General features: G+C 40.4%; 1 protein-coding gene across 1 annotated transcript in view; it reads right to left on the bottom strand.

Moving 5' to 3' along the window:
• Positions 1 to 27,461, bottom strand: part of PLCXD3 (phosphatidylinositol specific phospholipase C X domain containing 3) — a 200,406-nt gene that overhangs the window by 121,246 nt on the left and 51,699 nt on the right. The window lies entirely within an intron of this gene.

The raw sequence follows: 27,461 nt of genomic DNA, 5'->3' as shown, positions 1-27,461 counted from the left end.
TGCTTTGGGAAATAAATGCCTATGAAAAAGAGGAACAAGAAAATATGATGAGGAAGGATGATAAGAAAAAAACAACAAAAAAAGGAGACAAATAGGAATGAGGAAGGAAGTCACATAGACTTTTCCATAAAAGTTAACATCTATTCACATCCAAAAGGATCCAAAAGTCATTTGAGGAGTCAGATAAGTTAAAGTTTTAACTTATGTTTGATGCTCTTATCAATTAATTACAATTAATTACCAATTAATTACAAGTATCATAATATTAGAAAAATAAGCAGTCTCTCATCAACTTTGATGTCTATATCAGAGGAAAGCAAATGTCAAAGATGGGGCCAATGCCAAGTTGGTAAGGGATCTCCAGTGATCTAAATCAAGAGAGAATACTCTGGAGCAAGACTGTCAGAGTTTGAATGCTAGTTTCCCACCGTGCAGCTTTGAGCAAGTTACTTAACTTCTGCGCCTTAGTTGCTTCTCTTCTATCATATGAATAATAATAGCTTTTATATTATTATGGACATAATAATGGGGCTTCCCTGATAGCTCAGTTGGTAAAGAATCCTCCTGCAATGCAGGAGGCCCCAGTTCATTCCTGGGTCGAGAAGATCCATTGAAGAAGGAATAGGCTACCCCTCCAGTATTCTGGGTCTTCCCTTGTAGATCAGCTGGTAAAGAATCTGTTTGCAAAGTGGGAGACCTCATTTGATCCCTGGGTTGGGAAGATCTGCTGGAGAAGGGAGAGGATACCCACTCCAGTATTGTGGCCTGGAGAATCCATGGAGTATATAGTCAATTGGGTCACAAAGAATTGGACACAACTGAGCAACTTTTACTCACTCATAAGGTTGTTATAGATTAAATGAGTTAATCTTTATAAAACACTTTAACTTTTCCTAGACTACAGCAAATGCTATAGAAATGTTTGTCAATAAAGTAAATACACATATTTAATTAATCTGTTTTCCATGAGAAAACAATGAACCAAAAACAGATTTGCTAAACTGAAATGAGTCCAATATTAGATTACAGAAACAAAATAGTGAACTTATAAAGAAATTGGACTGTCTATAATTTTACAAGGCTAAATATGGGAACAGCAGGAATTCAATTTGTGGAAAATGTCTTATCCTGAAGCAGCAAAAATTTCTACATCTTCCTTCAATAATAGGGTTTCATGAGGCAAGAAATATAAGAAAGACACAAAATGCTTCACAAACATGGTTGGGTTTTCACTTTCCTCTCTGCTCAGCCTTTACCTGCCCCAATTTTTTCCCTTTTTTCTTCACTTTAATAAATTTAAAATCATTGCAAATGAAATGAATAAATTATAGTGGATTAGAATATACAAATTTCTTTGTAATTTAATCATGTCATGTAGAGTATATATGAAGTATTTTAATGTAAATTTTGAATGTACAATTTCATTTATAAAATACAAAAATGAGCACCATTAATTTATAGATATCAGGATAGTCTTACCCATGAGGTTTGAGTGACTAGATAAGGGAAAATTTGAAGTGCTTGTTTATTGATTTGGGTGGTGGTTACATGGTTGGTAAAGAATCTGCCTGAAATGTAGGAGACCCCAGTTCGATTCCTGGGTCAGGAAGATCCCCTGGAGAAGGGATAGACTATCCACTCCAGTATTCTTTGGCTTCCCTGGAGGCTCAGACAGTAAAGAATCCATCTGCAATGCGCAAGATGTGGGTTTGATCCTGGGTTGGGAAGATCCCCTAGAGGAGAGCATGGCAACCCACTCCAGTATTCTTGCCTGGAGAATCCCATGGACAGAGGAGCCTGGCGGGCTCCACTCCATGGGGTCACAAAGAGTCGGACACGACTGAGCAACTGAGCACACACACAATTACAGTAAATTTAATCCGGTAAGCCTACAGGAGGATTCTCTGACCTGCCTGCTGTGTGTCCTATGTGCTGGGTGGTGCGGGGAGCACTCACTTATTCAATGACTTCCCTAGTTTCTCTCCAGGACACCTTCAAGGGGGCCAGAGTCATCCTTGAGGCTCTCATCATTTGAAGATATAGATTATCCAAAATCTTTGGGAAGGGGAATAAAATATTTAAATTATAAAATCATCCTTAAAAAATATCCTAAGTGTAAAGAAAATAGAAATGTTCCAGTGAAAGACAGAGGAAAATTTGGGCTCATCAGAAGTCTGTCCCCTCAGCCCGTTACAGTGTTTCCATATGCTGCTCATCCAAACTGGCTCTAGGAACGACTGTTTTCTCCCAGCTTTGGCTGACCAATTGGTTGTCCTCTAATGGGTATTTGACCAAATTGCCTTCACTTGGAAATATGTGAAAGAGGAACTCTCTAGTGAGGAGCTCTGTGGGCAAGAGTCACAGAACAGATGCACAAAACATCAGAATTAGAGGAGATCCATGCCAATACCCTCGACTGGAAATCATCAGTCTATTTCCATGTAGGGATTTAACCTCTCACTGATGTCCTGAATTCCAAGCACTAGATTTGGGGTTATGACCCAAAACCTTATTTAATTAAAGAATGGTCCTTGATAGAACTCCTGGCCTATTCTCTGGTTTGAACAGGAATGAGAAAAAATAGTTATTTCAGTATATTCTTCTCAATATACAAGAGATTGTGCTAAGAGTTTGTAAAGGTAAAAAGCACACCAAGTATAGGGACTTCTTGGTCATCTGGTGGTTAAGAATCTACCTTCTAATGCAGGGGACACAGGTTTGATTCCTGGTTAGGGAAGTAGGATCCCATATGCCTTGGAGCAACTAGAGCCCCACACACTACAACAAATAGCCTGTGTAGCGACAAAGACCCGACACAGGCAAATAAATACAATGAGCAAACATTTTAAAAAGCGAAAAACAAAAGCACACCAAGTACATAAGATATACCTTTTTTATAGGATCTTTTTTTTTCACATCACTTTACTGGATATGATTGATATACAAAAGCTGTACATATTTAATATCTACATATTGATAAGTTTAGAGATTGGTATACATCTGTGAAACCAACACCACAATCTGTGTCATAAAGATAACCATAAAATTCTTGATATTTAAACTTATAAGTTCTTGCATATTACTTGGTGGTGACGTTTGTATTAGGTTATAGGTTTATTCTCGTAATACACGTTTGTAAAAATTTATCCTAAATTGTCTTGTCAAGGTAGCTAATTTTATAGAGAGGTTCTAAAAATTATACAACGTGAATAGGGAAGGAAATGCTAGATTTTACATTAAAGGGCTGATTGCCTATCTGTGTATTTCATTCTTCTGTTCTTCACTTAAAAAGAAAACTAGCAGAACAAAGTCTAATCATCCTTTTTGTTTGGTTGTTTTCAGACTAAATGGGAGTATTTTACATTAAATCCCACAGAGGGAGGTCTCATTGACCTGGCTGTCTTGCTGAGCCATTATTCACAGATCTCTACTAGAAACAAGGTTTTTGAAGGCAAGAGCAGATAATTTCAGATTTCAGGTAACACTTTGCTTTTAGAAATTTAGGAGGGGAACAGTAATGTGATTATCTCCAATTTCAAGTCACTGTCTTACAAACGGTGCATGATGGGTGCTAGGGTCCATGAAACTCGTATGCGGAAAGCCCAGGGCAATCACATGGGATGAGCAAGAGAGAAAAGCCAGAAAGATGGAGCAAGAAAGATGAAGCAGAGGTAAGAGATCCCTCTGTCTGGAACATGAGAGAGACTTCCAACTACCTAGTATCCACTTACAAATGACCCAACTCTCCCTGGTTTCTTGCTCTCGAATGCTGTGAAATTGTTAAAATTTCTTTATAATCTCATGTAGATATGAATACCTGCTCAATATAATCCAGACTGAATATTTCAAGCCCCTTTTACTTTGTAATTTAAAATACAAACAATTATGCATAAAGCGCAATTGTCATATTGGTACTAAAAGTAGAGGAGTTCCTTTATAAATGTTCCAATTGTGAAATTTGGGTAAATTTATCAAAGCTGAAAGACTCCCATTTCTTTGGCTACCACTGTGTTTCTGGTGGCCAGTGTGAGTTTATTCAAAAGGTAAGAGAGAGTAAGAATGGAAGAGAAAGGGAGGAAAGGAATAAAGTAAAGACGAGAGAGTAGATATATTGAAACAAGATCATTAATTCCTTATTATAATAATTAATTCCTTATTTATCTAATAAAGTCTTAAAATTTTCAGGGGTAAGCTGCATGTCGTGTTTTCAAATGCCTACTTATCCAGTAATTACTTTAAAACTCTCCTTTCCAGAGTACAGTTTAGTTCAATTCAGTCACTCAGTCATGTCTGACTCTGCGACCCCATGGAACAGCACGCCAAGCCTCCCGGCCCACCACCAACTCCTGGAGCTTCCTCAAACTCTTGTCCATTGACTCGGTGATGCCATCCAACCATCTCATCCTCTGTTGTCCCCTTCTCCTCCTGCCTTCAATCTTTCCTAGCATTAGGGTCTTTTCAAATGAGTTGGTTCTTAACATCAGGTGGCCAAAGTATTGGAGTTTCAGCTTCAGCATCAGTCCTTCCAATGAATATTCAGGACTGATCTCCTTCAGAATGGACTGGTTGGATCTCCTTGCAGTCCAAGGGACACTCAAGAGTCTTCTCCAACACCACAGTTCACCAGAGCACAACTTGCCAGCAAAAAGCAAGTGAGAGAACCAAGTTCTAAGAGGAAAGAGATGCTGTCTGTGATACCTGAGCACCCAGCACAGTCTATCACAGTCAGTGCAGGAAGGATATCTGTTGAGCAAATACATGGGAGCAAGAAGATGCTGCTTATTTTAATATAATAACACAACTCACAGGTGAAAAAAATGTAATCAACCAGTTGTTGTGTCTCAAATAAATAGCCATGCTCCAGTGGCTCTCTTAACATTTTTGTTGAAGTGATCTGCTCACAAGTTGAACTCCTGCATCTTTTCTTTTCCTGTGAAAGGACAGAAAGGGCTGCCTACTCTGTCCACATCTCAATCTGTAGTTTTCTTTTGGTCCAGAACTATTTTCTTATTTTACAAGGAACTTGACCTTATTTTGAAGGTCTCGGAGCAGCAAGCTGGTGGTGATGGTGAGGTCAGAACATTGCACTCCTAAAGTTCTATTCAGTCAGCCTGAGAGCAGGGCTTTCATCATTGCATGAAAGAGGAACTCAGAGGTAATCTGCACAGCACCAGACTGTTGTTTGCCTATGTGTCTGCTCCTCTGTTGGAGCCAAACCAGGATGAGAATTTGGACTCTGCTACTTAACAACCAGGTAACTTTGGGCAAATTCTTTGCTCCTCTGAGCCTCAGAATCCATACCGTAAGTAAAAATAATCAAACCAATCTCATTGCCCTGTTTGAAGATAATATGATAGTAAGTACCTAATGCTTATAATGCCCAGTATTCTGTAAGTGATACTTATATCTTTACTTTTTGCCTGCTTCCCACCTATTTTGTACCTGTGCTTAGTCACTCAGTCATATCCAACTCTTTGTGACCCCATGGACTGTAGCCCACCAGGCTCCTCTGTCCATGGGGATGTTCCAGGCAAGAATACTGGAGTGGGTTGTCATGCCCTCCTCCAGGGGATCTTCCCAACCCAAGGACTGAACCCAGGTCTCCTGCACTGCAGATGGATTCTTTATCTTCTGAGTTACCAGGGAAGCCCCATCATCTACTAAGGAATACTAAACAGAAAGTCAGAAAAGTGGCCTGCAGTTGGCTCCCCCAATCCTCCCTATTTTAAAGAATCCCATTTAATCATTGCCAACACACCTTTCTTCAGTCTCAAGATGGAGGCAGCTAGGTTAATTTCTCAGTAACTTCCGAGAGCAATTTTATAGATTTTTCCATGTTTGCTCAGGCACAGGAGAAATGAGACCTGAGCTCTTGGTGTCAAAGTGTTTCTCCTATTACTGACTTGAAAAGATGAGTGTAAAAAACAGCAAATATAATGCCCCTCCTAAGAATGATTAAAGTGGTGTAAACACAGCCTTGCTCAGCTCTGTTGATCTAATCAGCACCCTCACAGTAGGGAGAGAAAATTGCTGCAATATTAAGTAATCCATTAAAACCTCATGTCTTGATTCTTAATGCACGGGGGTGGGGGGGGGCAGGGAATACGACTCCTCTCCCTTGAGGTGATACAATTCCCCCTCCCCACTCCTCTAATCTCCTTCCCCCAAAAGCCTGGAGGTGGGAAGGGAAAAATGAATGGACCGCTCGAGTAACTGCCATGTGATATGATCTGACTGCAGCCAATGGGATGCAAGGTTTCAGGACAGGTGATGCACGCATGCAGGACAAACACATTCACCAGCAGCGCCTGAGCCATTCACCTCTCTCCTTCTGCAAAGGGAAACAGCAGGAGATGCTCTCACAGCCACTGCAGAAAGATCCTGAGGCTTGTGAACCCTGTGGTTCTTCCACATATCTTTACTTGCCTCCATTTGCCCTAGTGGCTGCAAACCATGCTGCTATATTACAAAGCACCCCTCCAGTGTGATTTCTGTGTATGATTTTGGCCAAGTCACTCAACCTTTCATTCATTTATTAATTTATCTGATGAACATTTATTGAGTACCTTCTATGTGGGATTCTGGAGAAGGCAATAGCACCCCACTCCAGTACTCTTGCCTGGAAAATCCCATGGACAGAGGAGCCTGGTAGGCTCCAGTGCATGGGGTCGCTAAGAGTCGGACACGACTGAAGTGACTTAGCAGTATGTGGGATTCCCTGGTGGCTCAGATGGTAAAAAGTGTCTGCCTGCAATGTGGGAGACCCAGATTTGATCCCTGGGTCGGGAAGATCCCCTGGAGAAGGAAATGGCTACCCACTCCAGTACTTTTTCCTGGAAAATTCCATGGACAGAGAAGCCTGGTAGGCTGCAGTCCTTGCGATCACAAAGAGTCAGACACGACTGAGCAACTTCACGTTCTATGTGCAAGACACTGTATGGGGGCTGGGGGTACAGTGGTGGCCAAAAGCAGACCTGAGCCCTCTCCTCATTGGGTAATGAAGAGATGGGCATGGATGATGTATGATTGTGAACTGGGACAATGACTAATAACAGTTAATAACAATGACTTAACCCATTAAGGAGGTCAGGAAGACCAGCCTGGTGACCAGATATCAACCTGGATTTTATTCTCCTTTCAGTCCTGCAGTCACATCCCTTTATGCAGGGTACAACAAGCCCAGAGGTCCTTATCTTGCCCTGTGATAGGAAGTCTTGTAAGAGCAGAAAAAAGAACACAACTGATAGGATGATTTCAAAGGTATCAAAATCTGAATTATCCAAAGTGAATCTTGGAATGGACCTTGACAGATGGATAGAATTTTGGTGGATAAAGGTAATAAGGTAAAAAGGGAAGAGGTGGGCATTGCACTGAAAAGCAGAAAAGTTATTATCAAGGACCTGGGTGAAAATTAGCCTGAAGGGACAGAAGGAACTGTCCAGAGAGAGCCCCTGGTGTCATGCCTACAGCTGGTGTTACAGGTATTTCACTAGGAGAAAGTGGGTGGGATTAGAATTGGTAAATGGGAAAAAGAGGGGAGAGGCCTAATGTTTTGTTTTCCTAAATGGAAGTAGCTTCATAGCTTTTCCCTCTTTATTTTAATGGTATAAAATTTTTCCAGCAGTATAAAAAGTATATGAATAAAACAGAAACTACATACAATGCCACTGTTCAAAGAATTGTCTGTTAGTATTTTGATATATAGGGTCTTAGATATTTTTTTTACACACAGACATATGTCTACATGGTGCTGAAGCTCCAATACTTTGGCCACCTGGTGTGAAGAGCTGACTCACTGGAATAGACCCTAATGCTGAGAAAGACTGAAGGCCAAAGGAGAAGAGAACAGAAGAGGATGAGATAGCTAGATAGCATTACCACCTCAATAGACATGAATTTGAGCAAACTCCAGGAGATAGAGGGGGACAGGGAAGCCTGGTGTGCTGCAGTCCATGAGATCACAAAGAGTTGGACATGACTTAGTGACTGAACAACAGCAGCATCTACACGCACAAAGGTACATATGGTGTCACATTGAGAACATTACTTTGTAAGCTGCCTTTATCACTTTTTGATATTTCCTGGGCATCTTCAATTCAACAAGTGTACAACGTTGTCATTCTATTTATAAAAATGGTAGATGTCACTAAATGGTTATACCACAACTTATATGACTAGTCCCACGTTGATGGAGATTATTTTTCAAGTTTGACTATTGTAAGTCACCTTCTGATAAATATCCTATGAGAAACCAGAGTGTGCTGGCATCCTTTAAGACTAGTTAGTTATCCACTCTGACCAGTTGCTTGATATTTTGAATATTATGACTGGTTAGGCTCATAAATGTCAACACTGACAGTTACCTTAGCAATTATCTGGAATAGGATTTCCTATGTGTCACTGAACAATGTCCCTGTAAATGCCCACTATGCTATGCTATGCTAAGTCACTTCAGTCGTGTCCTACTCTGTGCGACCCCATAGACAGCAGCCCACCAGGCTCCCCCATCCCTGGGATTCTCCAGGAAAGAACACTGGAGTGGGCTGCCATTTCCTTCTCCAATGCATGAAAGTGAAAAGTCAAAGTGAAGTCGCTCAGTCGTGTCCGACTCTTAGCGACCCCATGGATTGCAGCCTAACAGGCTCCTCCATCCATGGGATTTTCCAAGCAAGAGTACTGGAGTGGGGTGCCATTGCCTTCTCTGTAATGCCCACTAATATGAGCATTTCAGTATTGTTTAGGAGAATGGGATCTGTTATATGACTAAATTGGATTCAGAGTCCGGCTTTGTTTCTTACCAGCTGTAAATCATTTGCAAGTTACTTAATGTCTCCAAGCCTTGATTGACTCATCTCCAACCAAAAACTTGGTTAAAAAAAATAGATACACAAGTACAGAGTTTTCTACTTAACATGTTCAATAAATGCTAGCTCTTACTATCGCCAAATTATCTTGAAAAGTTACTAGACATTTTTTGGTAACAGCATCAGCAGGCATTCTACTTATAAATCCCAAAGTAGAAGGTTGTGACCCTCCAATACCACCTAGCATGACAAGAAACCATGAAATCTTTCAATTTAAACTACCCAACCCCTCTCACTAAGCACTTACTTAGCAGGTGCCCCGCAAGAGGGTAGAGAGAGCCAAATCAGAGCCTACAAGAAAGCTACTTCACACTTCTCTGGGATGTAATGGACAAAAGATATAAACCTACCTCGGAATAGATTTCTTAAAACCAAACTTGGTGCATTAAAATTCAAAATAACTTATCTATAGAATTCAACTGAAGTTCTGTTATTTTATTTCAGGGATTCTGTACTTTGGGGTATTTAGCATAGTGAAGGAAAAAGTGTGAACTTGGTGTGTCACCTTAATTCTTCTGGGAAGCTCTTTTACTTAAGCAGTATATGAACAAGTCTCATCACAGGATCTCATGATGTTAGAAAGGGGAGTGATGTACAATCTGAACTTCTGATTGAAATGTTAGCCCTCTGGTCCAGTCTCTCTTTAAAAAGCTTCTGTATTTTTCCATTTTATCTTTCATTTAATAGATTCACCCTAGTGGGAATGTGCTTTTGAATTGTGGTGCTGGAAAAGACTCTTGAGAGTCCCTTGGACTGCAAGGAGATCAAATCAATCAATCTTAAAGGAAATCAACCCCGAATATTCATTTGAAGGACTGATGCTGAAGCTAAAGCCCCAATACTTTGGCCATCTGATGTGAAGAGCTGGCTCACTGGAATGGACCCTGATGATGGGGAAGATTGAAGGCAAAAGGAGAAAGGTGTGGCAGAGGATGAGATGGCTAGATAGCAGAGATGACCTGGATGGATGCCGAGAACTAAGGATGACAGAGTACAAAGATAGGAACCTTTATCTTTATGATCAATATGTCATAAAACTACCATTTCAGCACTGGATTAACTTCTTCCAAACTTCCTTCAGGTAAGAGGAAACAAAGCATCTTGTTTAAGCTACTATTATTTGGATTCTGCAATATATAATGAAACTCACTTCTAAATTGACAGTCTTATATATTTTAAACCTAAATTCTAAAACCTTCAATATCTCATTTCCATTGACTTATACATTGGCCCCTTATCAATAGTAGGTTCTCCAGAGACACAAAAGAAGCATATAACATTGGCTCCTTTATACATTTTCTCAGACTAGTTGAGCAGGCAAAATTTAGAGAATAAAGAGTAAAACAATAATAACTTTTCTAAATTAGATAGAAGTGACTGTGACTTTTAAATTGAAAGGAGAAGTCAATCAGGGCAGGTGTAGAAGAGAAAGGATTCGCAGACAGGTGGGATGTGGGCTTGGTTTGTATGATGGACATTTATGGGATAGTAGAGGATAGTAATGGCACCCCACTCCAGTACTCTTGCCTGGAAAATCCCATGGACAGAGGAGCCTGGTAGGCTGCAGTCCATGGGGTTGCTAAGAGTCAGACATGACTGAGCAACTTCACTTTCACTTTTCACTTTCATGCATTGGAGAAGGAAATGGCAACCCACTGCAGTGTTCTTGCCTGGAGAATCCCAGGGACGGGGGAGCCTGGTGGGCTGCCATCTATGGGGTCACACAGAGTCAGACACGACTGAAGTGACTTAGCAGCAGCAGCAGCAGAGGACAGTGACTAAGTCTATGGATTCAGGAGCCAGACCATCTGAGTTCAGATCCTATTTCCACTACGAACTATGTAGCCTTGAGCATATTATATAATCTCTCATGCCTTAGTTTTCTGATTCATAAAGTAGAGGAAATAACACCCAATTTATAGAGTTGTTGCAATGATTCTTTTGTTTTTGCAATCCCTCTGTTGTTCTCCCAGGCCCACTAGTCCCGCACATAGGGTGACCAGATGCTCTGAGAAACTCCAGGATTTGTGACTATATGATCATCCCAAAGCCCTATGCCCAAGCCCTATTTTATGCTCCTTCTGCCCACTGTGGTACTGTAATAGGATAGCAGAAGACTGGACTGTCAGAACAGGATGCCTAGGGGTGACCCTGGAAGCCAACATACAGAGAGATGCAGAAACAGAAACAGACAATTCTGATGATATTCCAGGTCCACAGACTCAGAGCTATCTGGTTAAAAAGTACTTCCTTTAATTTTGTGATCTACCCAAACATCTTGCCACTAAATTCTGTCCATTTGTCTCCTCATTCATTTATTTATTTAGTTTTTGCTTAAAATAGTTAGAGCTGGGTTTTTGGTACCTGAAAAGAGGACAGACCCCAAAACTAAAGTCTTAAAGATAAGGGCAATGAAAGGAGAGTAAAAAGGAATAGCACTAGCAAAGACACAGAGGAGAATTGGATTCAAAAACTCACTTATACCCTGTCAGTGTCATTACTCACTAAAGGTAATGCAACTCTAGCAGAAACAAGGCGTCCCTTCTGCTACTGTTTACAAGATCATTACTTCTCACAGGAAAGAGTACAAATATATCCAAACTCATTAGTATTGCCCTGATTTTCACCCTTCTCATTCTCACGAGAAGCCAATTTCTCTTCCGATGGCTAATAGAATTTTCTCACCTGCGATAGTGTCCCTAAGCACCCTCATAGGGAAACCTCTCTCCAGGAAGGAAATGCAAAGTGGATCACAAGAGATTTCTCCAGAGCATCCAATTTGCCCACATGCAACACCACTTCTCTAGGTGGATTTACATGTTCTGGACCTCATCATGCACTCTAAAGTAGTTTCTTGATTATTTTGTCTCCCTGGGTGTCTCTCATACCACCTGTGGTGATGATAAGTCCTGGGCAAGTCTTAGGGCTAATCCAGTCCCATCACTTAATGGCAAATAGATGGGGAAACAATGGAAACAGTGACAGACTTTATTTTCTTGGGTTCCAAAATCACAGCAGATGGTGACTACAGCCATGAAATTAAAAGACACTTGCTCCTTGGAAGGAAAACTATGACCAACCTAGACAGCATATTAAAAAGCAGAGATATTACTTTGCCAACAAAGGCCCATATAGTCAAAGCTATGGTTTGTCCAGTAGTCATGTATGGATGTGAGAGTTGGATTATAAAGAAAGCTGAGTGCCAAAGAACTGATGCTTTTGAACTGTGGTGTTGGAGAAGACTCTTGAGAGTCCCTTGGACTGCAAGGAGATCCAACCAGTCCATCCTAAAGGAGATCAGTCCTGGGTGTTCATTGGAAGGACTGATGTTGAAGCTTAAACTCCAATACTTGGGCCACGTGATGCAAAGAACTGACTCCTTGGAAAAGACCCTGATGCTGGGAATGATTGAAGGTGGGAAGAGAAGGGGATAACAGAGGATGAGATGGTTGGATGGCATCACTGACTGAATGAACATGAGTTTGAGCAAGCTCCAGAAGATGGTGAAGGACAGGAAAGCCTGGTGTGCTGCAGTCCATGGGGCTGCAAAGAGTTGGACACAACTGAGCAACTGAACAACAACAAATTGTGAAATGAACATTAAAGGATCATCTTGCCTCCCTGTATTTCAAGTTCCTGCCCGTAGATGAAAATAAAACATGGTTCATACTATAACTGCAAATACCTAGAGTGTCTCCACACATAGGTCATAGAACCTTGCTTTGATCTTCTCTAAACAATCAGAAAACAGTTTAAATCTATATGAGGGCTAATTTTTGGGGGAGTCTCAGCGTCTAAATTTAAATTACTCTTTTTTGAAAAGTATTACCATATTTGAAAAGCAAAATTGAGATTTGAGTAACAGATCACTATAGATTCTCCCCTAAGTTGACTCAATTTTTGCTGTCCATTAAGAAATATTATGTAGATCAGCAAAGATTTGGAGTGTTATAATATGATCACACTAAAATTTTGATCATTCCATGGAAAAAAATCATTCCATCCTATGGAGAGAAATACTATTAATATTAAAAAGAACAAACTTTGCATATTCCAGGATAATAAAAAATTCATTTCTAAATCCATATGTAATAATGAACAAACAACTCAAGTATTAAATTACAGTTAAGTGAGTGCACAAAGTAAGCATGCTATATCATTTAGCTGAAAATATTCTACACTCTTCCAAGTTCACTGGACAGTTTCCAGCACCAAAGAGATTCTTTAATATGTTCTGGAATGTTGGTGCACCCCAACCCTTTACATATTAAATACACATTGCTAATTCACTTGAGTCGTGTCCAACTCTGTGCGACCCCATAGATGGAAGCCCACCAGGCTCCCCCGTCCCTGGGATTCTCCAAGCAAGAATACTGGAGTAGGTTGCCATTTCCTTCTCCAATGCATGAAAGTGAAAAGTGAAAAGGAAGTTGCTCAGTCATATCCGACTCTTAGCGACCCCATGGACTGCAGCCTACCAGGTTCCTCCATCCATGGGATTTTCCAGGCAAGAGTACTGCAGTGGGATGCCATTGCCTTCTCCAAAATACACATTAAAATAATGCTAAATATATATATGAGGACTAGGCCACTGCCATCTTACCCAAATCACTATGTTTATAAGCCACTGTTTACTCATCCATAAAGTAGGAAAACAAAAGTCACTATTGTGAGGATTAAATGTGATCATGAATGTGTTAAACCATACATAATAAATCATGGAGGTATTTTATGGTTTCCCTGAGCACAAGGCACATTGAGAAATGACACTTTTTCAATATCCCCAAATAATTAAACTAAGCAATCTTTAAAAAATGGTTCTGCAGTGGCAAAAGAATGCCAGAGGAGAATTCCACTCACCACACAGGAGAAACTTCACAGTCTGCTTTCCCCATCTCCGAGATACCCCTAATCCCCACTGCCTTGCACAAACACCTGAAATCAAGCCTGACTGGATGACTCTCGTCTTCTCGTCTTCCTTGTCTCTTCTCTCTTCTTCTCTGTCGGTATCTACCAAAGTGTGACTCAGCCAACTTGTTGTGGTTTGTTTTAGTCTTTTCCTTCACTCTTTACTCCAACCCACACAAGTTATGAAAATGAGGGCACTAAAGTCAAGATTCTCCTAATTGTGAGGAGGAGGAGAAGGAGTGGAGCCAGGGATCTAATATTTGTCCAGCAGAGAGAGGATACAAAGATAGATAAGTAGATAGACCTTTCAGAACTAACACCCAAAAAGATGTCCTTTTCATTATAGGGGACTGGAATGCAAAAGTAGGAAGTCAAGAAACACCTGGAGTAACAGGCAAATTTGGCCTTGGAGTACAAAATGAAGCAGGGCAAAGGCTAGTAGATTTTGAGAAGAGAACACACTGGTCATAGAAAACACCCTCTTCCAACAACACAAGAGAAGACTACACATGGACATCACCAGATGGTCAACACCAAAATCAGATTGATTATATTCTCTGCAGCCAAAGATGGAGAAGCTCTATACAGTCAGCAAAAACAAGACTGGGAGCTGACTCCAGCTCAGATCATGAACTACTTATTGCCAAATTCAGACTTAAATTGAAGAAAGGGGAAAACCACTAGATCATTCAGGTATGACCTAAATCAAATCCCTTATGATTATACAGTGGAAGAGAGAAATAGATTTAAGGGCCTAGATCTGATAGAGTGCCTGATGAACTATGGATGGAGGTTCGTGACATTGTACAGGAGACAGGGATCAAGACCATCCCCATGGAAAAGAAATGCAAAAAAGCAAAATGGCTGTCTGGGGAGGCCTTACAAATAGCTGTGAAAAGAAGAGAAGCAAAGAGCAAAGGAGAAAAGGAAAGATATAAGTATCTGAATGCAGAGTTCCAAAGACTAACACGGAGAGATAAGAAAGCCTTCCTCAGCAATCAATGCAAAAATAGACAAAAACAATAGAATGGGAAAGACTAGAGATCTCTTCAAGAAAAATAGAGATACCAAGGGAACATTTCATGCAAAGATGGGCTCGATAAAGGACAGAAATGGTAGGGACCTAACAGAAGCATAAGATATTAAGAAGAGGTGGCAAGAATACACAGAAGAACTGTACAAAAAAGATCTTCACAACCCAGATAATCACGATGGTGTGATCACTGACCTAGAGCCAGACATCCTGGAATGTGAAGTCAAGTGGGCCTTAGAAAGCATCACTACAAACAAAGCTAGTGGAGGTGATGGAATTCCAGTTGAGCTATTTCAAATCCTGGAAGATGATGCTGTGAAAGTGCTGCACTCAATATGCCAGCAAATTTGGAAAACTCAGCAGTGGCCACAGGACTGGAAAAGGTCAGTTTTCATTTCAATCCCAAAGAAAGGCAATGCCAAAGAATGCTCAAACTACCACACAATTGCACTCATCTCACACACTAGTAAAGTAATGCTCAAAATTCTCCAAGCCAGGCTTCAGCAATACGTGAACTGTGAACTTCCTGATGTTCAAGCTGGTTTTAGAAAAGGCAGAGGAACCAGAGACCCAATTGCCAACATCCGTTGGATCATCGAAAAAGCAAGAGAGTTCCAGAAAAACATCTATTTCTGCTTTATTGACTATGCCAAAGCCTTTGACTGTGTGGATCACAATAAACTGTGAAAAATTCTGAAAGAGATCGGAGTATCAGACCACCTGACCTGCCTCTTGAGAAACCTATATGCAGGTCAGGAAGCAACAGTTAGAACTGGACATGGAACAGCAGACTGGTTCCAAATAGGAAAAGGAGTACGTTAAGGCTGTATATTGTCACCCTGCTTATCTGCTTAATATATGCAGAGTACATCATGAGAAACGCTGGGCTGGAAGAAGCACAAGCTGGAATCAAGATTGCCGGGAGAAATATCAATAACCTCAGATATGCAGATGATACCACCCTTATGGCAGAAAGTGAAGAGGAACTAAAAAGCCTCTTGATGAAAGTTAAAGAAGAGAGTGAAAAAGTTGGCTTAAAGCTCAACATTCAGAAAATGAAGATCATGGCATCTGGTCCCACCACTTCATGGGAAATAGATGGGGAAACAGTGTCAGACTTTATTTTTCTGGGCTCCAAAATCACTGCAGATGGTGACTGCAGCCATGAAATTAAAAGACGCTTACTCCTTGGAAGGAAAGTTATGACCAACCTAGATAGCATATTGAAAAGCAGACACATTACTTTGCCAACAAAGGTCTGTCTAGTCAAGGCTATGGTTTTTCCAGTAGTCATTTATGGATGTGAGAGTTGGACTGTGAAGAAAGCTGAGCGCCAAAGAATTGATGCTTTTGAACTGTGGTGTTGGAGAAGACTCTTGAGAGTCCCTTGGACTGCAAGGAGATCCAACCAGTCCATTCTAAAGGAGATCAGTCCTGGGTGTTCTTTGGAAGGACTGATGCTAAAGCTGAAACTCCAGTACTTTGGCCACCTCATGTGAAGAGTTGACTCATTGGAAAAGACTCTGATGCTGGGAGGGATTGGGGACAGGAGGAGAAGGGGGTGACAGAGGATGAGATGGCTAGATGGCATCACTGACTCGATGGCTGTGAGTCTGAGTGAACTCCAGGAGTTTGTGATGGACAGGGAGGCCTGGTGTGCTGCAATTCATGGGGTCGCAGAGTCGGACAGGACTGAGTGACTGAACTGAACTGAACTGAACTGAAGTAGATAGAAACAATCAGTCATTACAAGATCTAAGGTTTAGTAAACAGGCAACATATTGTCATTATGATGATGATGTTGATAATAATGATAATGATGACAATGATGTGAGAGACACAGCCTAGAGTATGGAAGAATGGGGCTGATAACATTTTCAAGAATCTTGAGAAGGCTAGTTGTCTAAGGGAAGAAATCTAAACTGAGTCTCCCCTTTAGGAAACTTGGAATGTATTGTTAAAATGATTACCTTTCTTGACAAGCTTTTCAGGGCAGACTGGATGAAACACAGACAGACCAGACTTAAGTATAAGTACTAGAAGAACTGTGAGTGTGCTCAAAGAGTAAAAAATTTGTCTGAGAATCCATGTATACTATTCCTCATCTTTGTTTTTTTTTTTTTTAAAACTCGGCTCTGTCTTGATACTTTTTCTGAGTTATTTTGTTGGTAAGAAGCTGGAATCTGCCTCTGTTTTTCCCTAGTTAAATTATTGTAGTCATTCTTTTAAATGAGAAGATCAATGAAGTACAAATCAGTCTGTAGATATATTTTTTTCTTGGGTTTTATGACTCATCTCTAGGGGCTTCACAGGTGGCACAGTGGTAAAGAATCTGCCTGCCAATGGAGGAGATACACAAGACTGAGGAAATGGCAACCCACTCCAGATTTCTTGGCTGGAGAATCCCATGGACAGAGGAGCCTGGCGAGCTACAGTCCATGGGTCTCAAACAGTCCAACACAACTTAGCAAGTACACAGCAAATAATCAGCGGCCTTAATTTGAACAGTGATTACAACCAAAGTTCTCACATAACAGTCATGTGGTTATTTGTCTGCTGTTTTAAACATTATATCCCAAGTCTACACATAGATATCACCCTCAGCTTAGGGTTTATTCATACATGTCTCCAGGATTCCTCAACCTTAGGAGTATCAATATGGTAACTATTCTGCCTGAGGATAGCAAAGTTAGAGTCAAAGGGGAGAAATCCTAGGGACAGCACTTCAGGTGCCAAGAGAAACAGTTGGAGTTGCAGTTTTGGCTGGGGGTAGAGGAGCTCATTCAGAGTGTCTCAGGAAACATCAGGCAACATCTTCCACCTGAGCAGTAGCATCAACTTTGTCTGCCAAGATTAGCCTGTTTATCTATAATTGAACTCAATTCCTCCTGCTAAAATATAAGCCCAATTCTTGTTTTGTCCTAATTACTTAAACAAATGACTCAAGTCCTATAATAGCAGTTAAGCTGCAATACATGCTGGAAGGTTAATAATACATGAATTAATAAAAGATGACACATTTTAAGCAGCAATTTCAGAGCCGAAGATAATGATATTAATAAAAGTGAATAATCAAATGGCCAGTTCCATTTTAAATAGGTATCGTAGGCTGAAGCCCATTAACTGTGCATCAAAGCAAACAGACACGCGCAAATTTATCATAGCAAAGCTGTGCCAAATTTATTTTATTAGCACCTGGTAGGCTTTCTGATTATGAGAGCATATAGTAAGCTCTATGTAAGGATTTGTTGTTAGGATGGCTATTAATTTTGGCATGAATTAAGTAATAGAATGAGTCGAGTACTTTGGCGTATTATATTTTAAAAAAGAAAATGAGAGAAGGAAGTAAAACACTGGTTCATCTTCTTGAAGTGAAAGGATGAGAAAGAGCTTGTCCAGTAAGCTTTTGTCACATAGACAGCTTGTAATAATGTGTAAATATGCAATATGCTCTCCCTGAATGTAGCTCCAAAAATAATTCTCCACTGCTAAGACTCTAAGTACGTGGCCCTGAAAAGAAACCTGTTTCTTCAATGTGCCGAGCACAGTCAACAGGAGGAAGGTCAATTTTGATTTGTGACTTTGAGGATCCTGCCAACTGCATTCACAACAAGGCTGGTTTATTGCATTGTGGGGAGTCATTCCTGGTGACAGACTATTTTCAAGTAGCAATTTATTCATATCCAGTGTCCAGGGTCTCTCATTAAGGAAAGGCACATAGTGCTTCTCAGCCTAGGAATTATGCCGATCGGGACATCCTTACTATACCACCTTTTACCCAGTGAGTCAAAGGAAAACTAGTATCATACCTCAAGCACATGACAGGATTTCAAAAAGCAAGTCATTCAGAAGGGAAGAATTGGGAAAATCCTCAGGTCTCCTTCTTTGGGAATATGGCAATGATGCTGCCAATTCTCACAAGGAAGGGACGGTTGAATTCAAAGAGGAAAGACTTCCTTGAATCCCTCTCTGAAACTGATTAGCAGGGTCTTCTCTGTGGATCACAACAAACTGTGGAAAATTCTGAAAGAGATGAGAATATTGGACTACCTTACCTGTCTCCTGAGAAACCTGTACGCAGGTCAAGAAGCAACATTTAGAACTGGATATGGAACAACAGACTGGTTCAAAATTGTGGAAGGAGTTCGTTAAGGCTGTATATTGTCACTCTGCTTGTTCAACTTATATGCAGAGTACATCATGGGAAATGCCAGGCTGGATGAATCCCAAGAATCAAGATTGCTGGGAGAAATATCAATAACCTCATTTATGCAGATAACACCACTCTAAAAGCAGAAAGCAGAGGAACTAAAGAGCCTCTGCTCTTTAGTGAAAGATGAGGGTGAAAGAGGAGAGTGAAAAAACTGGTTTAAAACTCAACATTCAAAAAACTAAGATTATGGCATCCTGTCCCATCACTTCATGGCAAATAGATGAGGAAAAAGTGGAAACAGTGACAGATTTTCTTTTATTGGGATTCAAAATATATCAGATTTTCTTTTATTGGGCTTCAAAATCACTGCAGATAGTGACTGCAACCATGAAATTAAAAGTCGCTTGCTCCTTGGTAGAAAAGCTTTGACAAACGTGGATAGTATGTTAAAAAGCAGAGACATCACTTTGCCAGAACAAAGGTCCATATAATCAAAGCCATGGGTTTGCCAGTAGTCATTGCCAGTATTTGCCAGAACAAAGGTCCATATAATCAAAGCCATGGGTTTGCCAGTAGTCATTGCCAGTATTTGCCAGAACAAAGGTCCATATAATCAAAGCCATGGGTTTGCCAGTAGTCATTGCCAGAATTGCCAGTAGTCAATTCTTTGACTGCCAAAGAATTGATGATTTCGGATGGTGGTGCTGGAAAAGATTCTTGAGAGTTCCTTGGACTCCAAGGAGATCAAACCAGTCAATCCTAAAGGAAATCAACCCTGAATATTCATTGGAAGGACTGATGCTGAAGCTGAACTGCAATACTTCGGCCACCTGATTCAAAGAGCCGACTCGTTGGAAAAGACACTGATGCAGGGAAAGATTGAAGGCAGGAGGAGAAGGGGGCAACAGAAGATGAGATGGTTGGATGGCATCACTGACTCAATGAACATGAGTTTGAACAAACTCTGGGAGATATTGGAGGACAGGGAAGCCTGGCATGCTGCAATTTATGGCATTGCAAAGAGTTGGACATGACTTAGCAACTGAACAACAACAACTCTGAGGAAAAGATCAATTAAATAATTTACCCCAAAATTTAGATGAAAGATAAATTATATTTGGGGAGGAGAGGGAGAAAGGTGAAACTATTTTTTAGGACAGTCAGAGAACAGTGTATGGCAGGGAGGGCAGTGCTATTGTCTAGCTCCTTCCTACCAGTGAGTTAGCAGCCATGAACTATTTTAAGGTCTCCTTGGCTTTAGAGGCTGGATTAGCCAATCATATTCACCCCAAAGCAATTAACCAGTAATGGAAAGTATGGCTTCTATCCAGCTGGCTGTTCATTCTCAAATTGATTGGACTGTGATCTGACTCAACTAGTCAATTCTGAAAACAAGCTTCACATGGGTGTTTCATATTGGCAAATAGAGCCTGTGTAAAAATCCCCATAGAATAAATAAATGCTAGTTTCAACTGAACAAGCTTTTTAATTTGAAAGTCCATCTTCAGATAAATGCTAAATTAACTATATAATTACTTTATTCTGAACTTAGCTAGGGCTACATGTAGGGGTGGTCTAATAATTGCTCAATAGTTGAAAAAGCTATTAATGTTCATAAATAACTTCCACCTACATGCCACCCATGCCAAAAGCTCTTATGCAATGGCTGTATGTCTGGAGGTGGAGGTCAGGATACTTCATGAAGGTTGGTTTGGAAAATGGGCTGGAGAATGGTTCTATTAACCTTTAGTGCTTGTAAAAAACCCTTACCCAGCTCCTGGTTCATGACTGATTATGAATCAATTTGGTTGTGTTAATAGAACCGTTGCCCTTTTCTTCTCATTGCTAAACACTAATAAGTTACCAGAAAGGCAGACTGGAAAAGAGGTGGTTGTTAGCCAGGGTTAAAGATTCAGTGGTAATTGAAGTGAATGGAGAAAAAGAATTTGAGAGGAAAAGGACTAGGCCAAAATATTTGAAAAAGCCAAAATGTCATGCTAATTTCTCTTTCTTTGGGAAGCTTAGGTTCTCATGCCATATTATTTCCAGGATCATAAAACCTGCTGGATTAAAAGAGAGAGGGAAATCAGGAGCAAAGAAGAAAGGAAGCAAAGAGCCAGAGCCAGTACACTGGCAGACCCTGTTTGATAACAGCGTACTAGAATGAAGATGCACCTCCATGGATTATGCCGCTTGAACAGCCTCCTCATCTAAGCCACATGGGTGAACAACAAGGGATGTTGCATTTAATTGCCAAGAATAGAGGAGAAAACTTGAAATGGCTCAAAGAACACAGCAGCAGAAGGAGGTCATAACATCTGTCTCTCTCTGCAAATGGACCTGACAATATATCAGCATAAAGCTACAATTTTTTCCTTCTCTGCACTCAGGAAAGACTGACAAATAAAACTACCATAAACCTCTAAACCTGGGCGGCAAACAGTTATCTCATTAAGGCAAAGCCCATTAACTTGCCATCATCATCTGGCTGCACACTGTGCTGTGAATAAATTAAATTCGTTTTCAGAAGCATTCTGGCTGTTGTTGGCTGATATGCAGTTTAACAGTACAAACACCACCGATCATTCATACACCAAAACGATAGGGCAGAAAGGAGGAGGAAAGAGAAAAGGCTACTCTAAAACACTCAGACACTGGTGCAGCTGTAACTGAAAGCCTCATAAATGGTTCTTAAAATGCCATATAGAGTTGGAACATCAACTCTAAGATCATATTTCTCCAGATCTTCAGGACCAAAACAGACATCAAAGACTTCATGAAATCAATGCGCTTGCCCGGCACCTGGAGCCCATTTCTCCCCTCACTCCTGGAGCCTGCAGAACTGGTCCAAACCAGGAATCCTTTTGACCTCTAGGAACCAAGGATGAAAAGACCACCTACCCTTGAATAGAGGAGGTCTGGGGTCAACCTTGGGGTGCATTTACCAGCTGGGCTGGAGTCTTCTTACTTCCCACCTCACAAACTGGCCACTAGTCAATACAGTAATCCTTTTGAAATACTGCCTTGAGAATTGGTACCAATTAAGTAACTGAGAAAATGGTTAGAATCAGATAAAATTTTGTAAGATGTCTCACTGGATAAAACCATTCAGGGCTGATATATGGGTTCTGCGTGGCCTGCCTTAAATATTTCTGGAAGTTAATTGAATAAATAAATACATAATTTCTCTAAAACCAAAATCAATTCTCCCTTAATTTTCCTAACTTTTCAGTCATCCCCCTTCTGAGTCATCATCTTTTCCTTTTCTTTGTCTTTTTTTCACCAGGTAACAACACCCAGTATACTGCCTTTAAATAGAGCAGGATCTTAGTATGTGTTTAATGAAACAGATGAATGAGAGAATGAATGAATGCTAGTACTTTGTTAAAAAACAAGAAAAAAAAGAGGGGACATATGTATACCTGCGTATGATTCATGTTGCTGAGCGACAGAAGCCAATACAATGTTGTAGAGCAATTGTCCTCCCAACAACAACAACAACAACAAAAAAAAAGGTAAAAAAAGAAAATTATATTTACCTTCCAAACTTCTTAGCCTGACATTCAGATTGATTTTAACCTAAGGACAGTATCACCTCATGTCTTTAACTTTAATGCTTCCCTAAAAGAATCTTCCATTTCAGGCAGACCCAGAATGCCACACGTGCACACCTTGTCCTCTCTATTCCTGTAAAACTCATCTAGCCATCAGAGAGCCTTTTCTATCTCATTCTCCAGGACCCTTTCCTAAAAATGCCTTCTTTTCTGAACTTCTCCAGTATATATTGTCTCCATTTTCATGTTAAATTTTGACATTTCCTGCTTGGCAATCTGCATAGTACTTTATCTATTATCTTTATCTTTGTATGTTTATCTTTATCTTTGTATGTTTTCCCCTATTCTCTTCAAATGAACTAATATTTTTATAAATAGAAAAAGACTTCTATTTTAAAAGATTTCCTGTTATCCTCATAGCAATTTGCATTAATGCCCTTCCTATCAGAACTCAGAAATTGGTTTTAAAATGAATGACTAATCAAGATTGTGCTGAGATTATAACACAGAAATCTTAGAGCATAGGCCCTGGTCTAATTTTGAAATAACTTTCTAATTTTCTAAACTGTATGCAGATATTTCTATTTATCAGTGACACCATACATTTTCATGTTCAAGGAATAAAATAAACTGTTTCTGTCTGTGGCTTAGTTTGGCTTGCCCAAAAGTAGATGCTGAGCCTAAGATTTTAATGCAAGTAGTTTCTTTGAGAGGCGATCCCTGAAGCACCAGTAGGATATTGGGCAAGTGACCCAGGAAAGGGAGAGAAGCCTATGCAAGGCTTAATGAGCAGGACATCACTGTGAGACTTGGGGCTTTCTCCCACTGAGAATGTCTAGGGTATAATACTGAATATGCCTCAGAGCTGTTTCACCAGGGGTTTAGGAGGCTGGGATATTTATCTATCAACTTCCTTTTGTTCCTCTGCCTTGTGTTTAGCAGCCATTGGCAGGCACGGGAATGGGGAGTGCCAAGGACACCAACAGTGCCTGCTCTACTGTATATCTTAAAGCATAATTACAAGCCTCACCAGAGAAATGGTGTTGAAACCAAATACTTTTATATTTTAATCCTAAAGGATATGTCAATGGCATTCTTTGGAGAAGTATGCAAGACAGCAACAATATAGTAAGTGTGTCTACTTATAGAAATGGTACCCTGAAAACAAGCTGAAAGAAAAGAAAGTGATTCTGTCCTGTGGCACCTCATTCTTTCTTCCAAATTCAAATCTGCCTTTGGTCTTAGCTTGATTTCCCCAGGATCAAAATGTTGAGGAGGCTGATGGAAGCAGGGACAAAGGACGCCCTGGAAAGATGCCGTATAAAAAATAATTGATGCCAGGAGAGCAGAAAACCTGCTGATTTTCTTTGCAAGTTTCAATTGATAGGAAATTAACATTTATAGCATCTTAGGCACAAAAGCTTCAAGCCAGGTGGTAGTTATGTTATCTCTAGACAAGCTTCTATATTCCATTTTTCAAAGGTCTCTGAGATAAAACAACATGGAATTTTAATTAGCAAGTTGCAAATGACAGAGAATTAAAATTTAACCTTCTATTCATCAATAGTTTAAAGATGAAGCTCCCCTGGGTGGTGCTTAGGAAAGGTGGCTGTCAAGAGAGGGACTGGTAGTTTACACATAGCTCACAAGACTGACAGCACTGATTGAAGCAGGATGCAAGTTTCTGGAAAAGACATACCTAACTTCAGGTCTCTCCAGCAGCACAGAGAGAGAGGCTAATTTACTGTTTTCCCATTTAACCCTTGTCTTCCTAAGAATGCTTTACTTGTTAAGACTTTCTACAGAATTTCCTTATCAGTGACACATTTTCTACATGCAGGCTACCTCTGATACCAACACATAGATCCCGCTCCATGAGTAATGTAGAGGGTCTGACAGCAACTGAATCTCTCTTTGTTGTTCAAGGGATCCCCCAGATGGAGATGAACAGAGAGAATGGGGGCAATAAGAAGAGGGTTAAACAGATGAGCTGCAGCAAACAGTGGGGAGGACAGAGACAAAATATATATATATATATATGAAGCGGAATAGGAGGTCAATTAGGAAAGCTGGAGCTGGAGTCTCCTGCTGCCTCTATGCCAAATTATTGGGACCCTGGAGTCAGCTCTGTGTCCTCATCTCTGGTCTAGAGGAGATCTCCATATTAGGAGCAGTTATCCTTGCATATATTTCAGATGAAATTAATGGATCTGGAAAAGCAACATTCTTTCAGTACACATTGAACAGAATTTTACTCTAAGGGAGACTTCAGAAGATACTGAGGAAAGGTGAATTCTCTGGTGGTCCAGTGGCTTAAACTCTGATTCCGGTGCAGGGGGCAGGGGTTTCATCCCTGATCGGGTAACTAGACCACACCTGCTGCAACTCAGAGTTCAAACGACTCAACTAAAGATTACACATGCCACAACCAAGACCCAGCACTGCTGAACAGATAAATAGGAGATACAGAAGGCGCAAGGGTTCCAAACACCTTCAGGTGTCCTGAGACAGCTCAATTAAAGGCAGAAATGTAAATCTAAATTTTTTTTTTTTTGTCTCCTGAGCTATACACATAGAATAGTTTGAAAGTTAGTGAAATTTCTAGATAGAAAAAACATATGCACAGAATATTTGCCATCTGATGGTCTTTAGGGAATGTTATAAAGATCTCTGCTTGAGGGGGGACATGGTGGGATTGTATTTACAACTCAATTTGACAGACATCCATGTGCCTATTTTTGCAAAAGTGAGCACAAAATCATTACTGATGCCATGAAGGACAGAGTCGGGCAGAAAAGGGGAGTACAGACCACTGAGATAACAGAGGTGACATGCTCCAAACGCTTATACAGGGGGGAATAAAGTACTGCTTGGCCAAAGACATTTGAGAGAAACACCTCAGAATAGGAAAAGTGATTATTTGTCAGGTAGACCTGGTTTCTGCTTATTTTTCCCCGGGCATCAACTCCAACTCCTTGTTGTCAGCAAAGGACCAGATGAACTCACCTAATGAAAGACATTGGAGGGAGTCTGTGCCCTAGAAGCTGACTCCGCATGGGAGGTCTTCCTTTTTTTACATTTGTCACTTTATTCAAGAGCCTTCAGATGGCAATTTTCTTTAAACAATGTAATCAACTGATTCACTGAACAGTAAGATAAAATATCATCTTCTTGTTGCTATGGAGGCTTCCCAATGCCTGCCTGACTCTGGACACTTGGAGTAGAATATCTACCCAACTTTCTGATGAAGACACTTTTGTGGCTGTGTTGGACAAAGGTGATATCCTGATTGTCACATTGTCAGCCACATTTTCCTTTCTTCTCATGGGAATTATGATCCTTATTGAAATACAACCAATATCTTAGGTATCCGTTCCTAAAGGAGGAGTCTGATGGGAAAATCAAACTGAGCCGCCCTGGTTTTGTCTCTCAAATTTGTCCTTCCCTTGGTGTTCTCTTTCTAATATCACAGATGTTGGCTCCTATTAAATCATTTGTCCAAGTTTGGACAAGACGACCTTCCTTTGGTTTTATTTAGCACTGTACCATCAGGATTTCAAAGTGCAGAATTTTCATAAGTATTAAGGAAGAGCAAAGGAGAAATGATCTAAGAAAAATAATCTGCATACATAAAATGAAGCTGGTTAGATTTTTGCCAAATTTAGACGACATGCTTGAAAGGCTCTAAACTTTATAAATAGAGGCTCTAAGGCTGTCATCCAAGACAGCACCTAAAATAAGTAGGCAGTGATCTCCCAGAGCAGGTGAAACCAAGTCCAAGAGCCCTGCGTAACTGCCGATAAGGAGACATGCCATAGACTGCAGAGCAAACAAACAAACAAAAGATAGTGTCAAATATGACCTTCAAATGAAAATTCTCAAAAGCTAGCAGACATACACGTACACAAGCAGTAATACACATTCAAACTGCTGCCCGCACAGAGCATCCATGCATAGTCTACTTCAAGGTCATTGTGGGCACAAACATTTATTTAAACGATTAGTGATTTTCTTGAACAATGCTGGCCAGCCCAGCCAGTACCAGAAATGTAAAAGTATTTGCATGTAAAGGAACACACACACTTTTCATGTTCCCATAGCTAACTCCGATCTCAAAAACCATGTGCTATTTCATTTTTTGAAACAGCCTATCAATATTCTTAGGCTTCCCTGGTGGCTCAGTGGTAAAGTATCTGCTGGCCAATGCAGGAGACACAAGTTCAGTCCGAGGGGAAGGAAGTTCCCCTGGAGAAGGAAATGGCAACCCATTCCATTATTGTTGCCTGTGAAATCCCGTGGACAGAAGGAGCTTGATGGGCTACAGTTCATGGGGTCACAAAGAGTTTGACATGACTTAGCAACTAAACAACAAAGACAATCAATATTCTTATGCCGAAGAACTGATGCAAGTGTCACCAACTCTTGACTGGATGTTTTGCAACTCTGCTGACTATTTCCTATTTTCTTTTCTGTACCATGTGGGAACTATTCTGCTAGATAATTTTATTCTTTCATAAGCATGTCCTCTCAACCAGCCACTCACCCAAAGTTTATCCATTTGGTTTTGCTTCTGTTGTATGACATAAGCATAGAGAGATGTGGGCTCAAATTCTGGCTCAGTGGCTCATTAGGACTATTTATCTTGGGTATATTTTTAAACTTTCTCAGTATCTTTGCCTCATCTGTAAAATGGGGGTAATAAGTATCATACACCTCTGTTTTGAGAAATAAATGAGTTACTTACATTTAATAGAGAATCCATCATATGACCCAGCATGTAGCAGGTGCTAGATATATTTCTTCAATGAAACACAAATGCTGTTTCTGCACAGAGTTGTATAATCTCAGACTCTAAGGACAGGACAATAAGTTCATATGCAGGAAATGTTTGTCTCAGTCACTCAGAGAGGCACATCCATTGAATTGCCCAGAGTCATTCAGCTGGTCTC

This window comes from Bos javanicus, chromosome 20 (genome assembly GCF_032452875.1).
Source record: "Bos javanicus breed banteng chromosome 20, ARS-OSU_banteng_1.0, whole genome shotgun sequence".
Lineage (NCBI taxonomy): Eukaryota > Metazoa > Chordata > Mammalia > Artiodactyla > Bovidae > Bos > Bos javanicus.
Note: the sequence above shows the minus strand (reverse complement) of the source record. Positions and strands in the feature narration are given on the sequence as shown.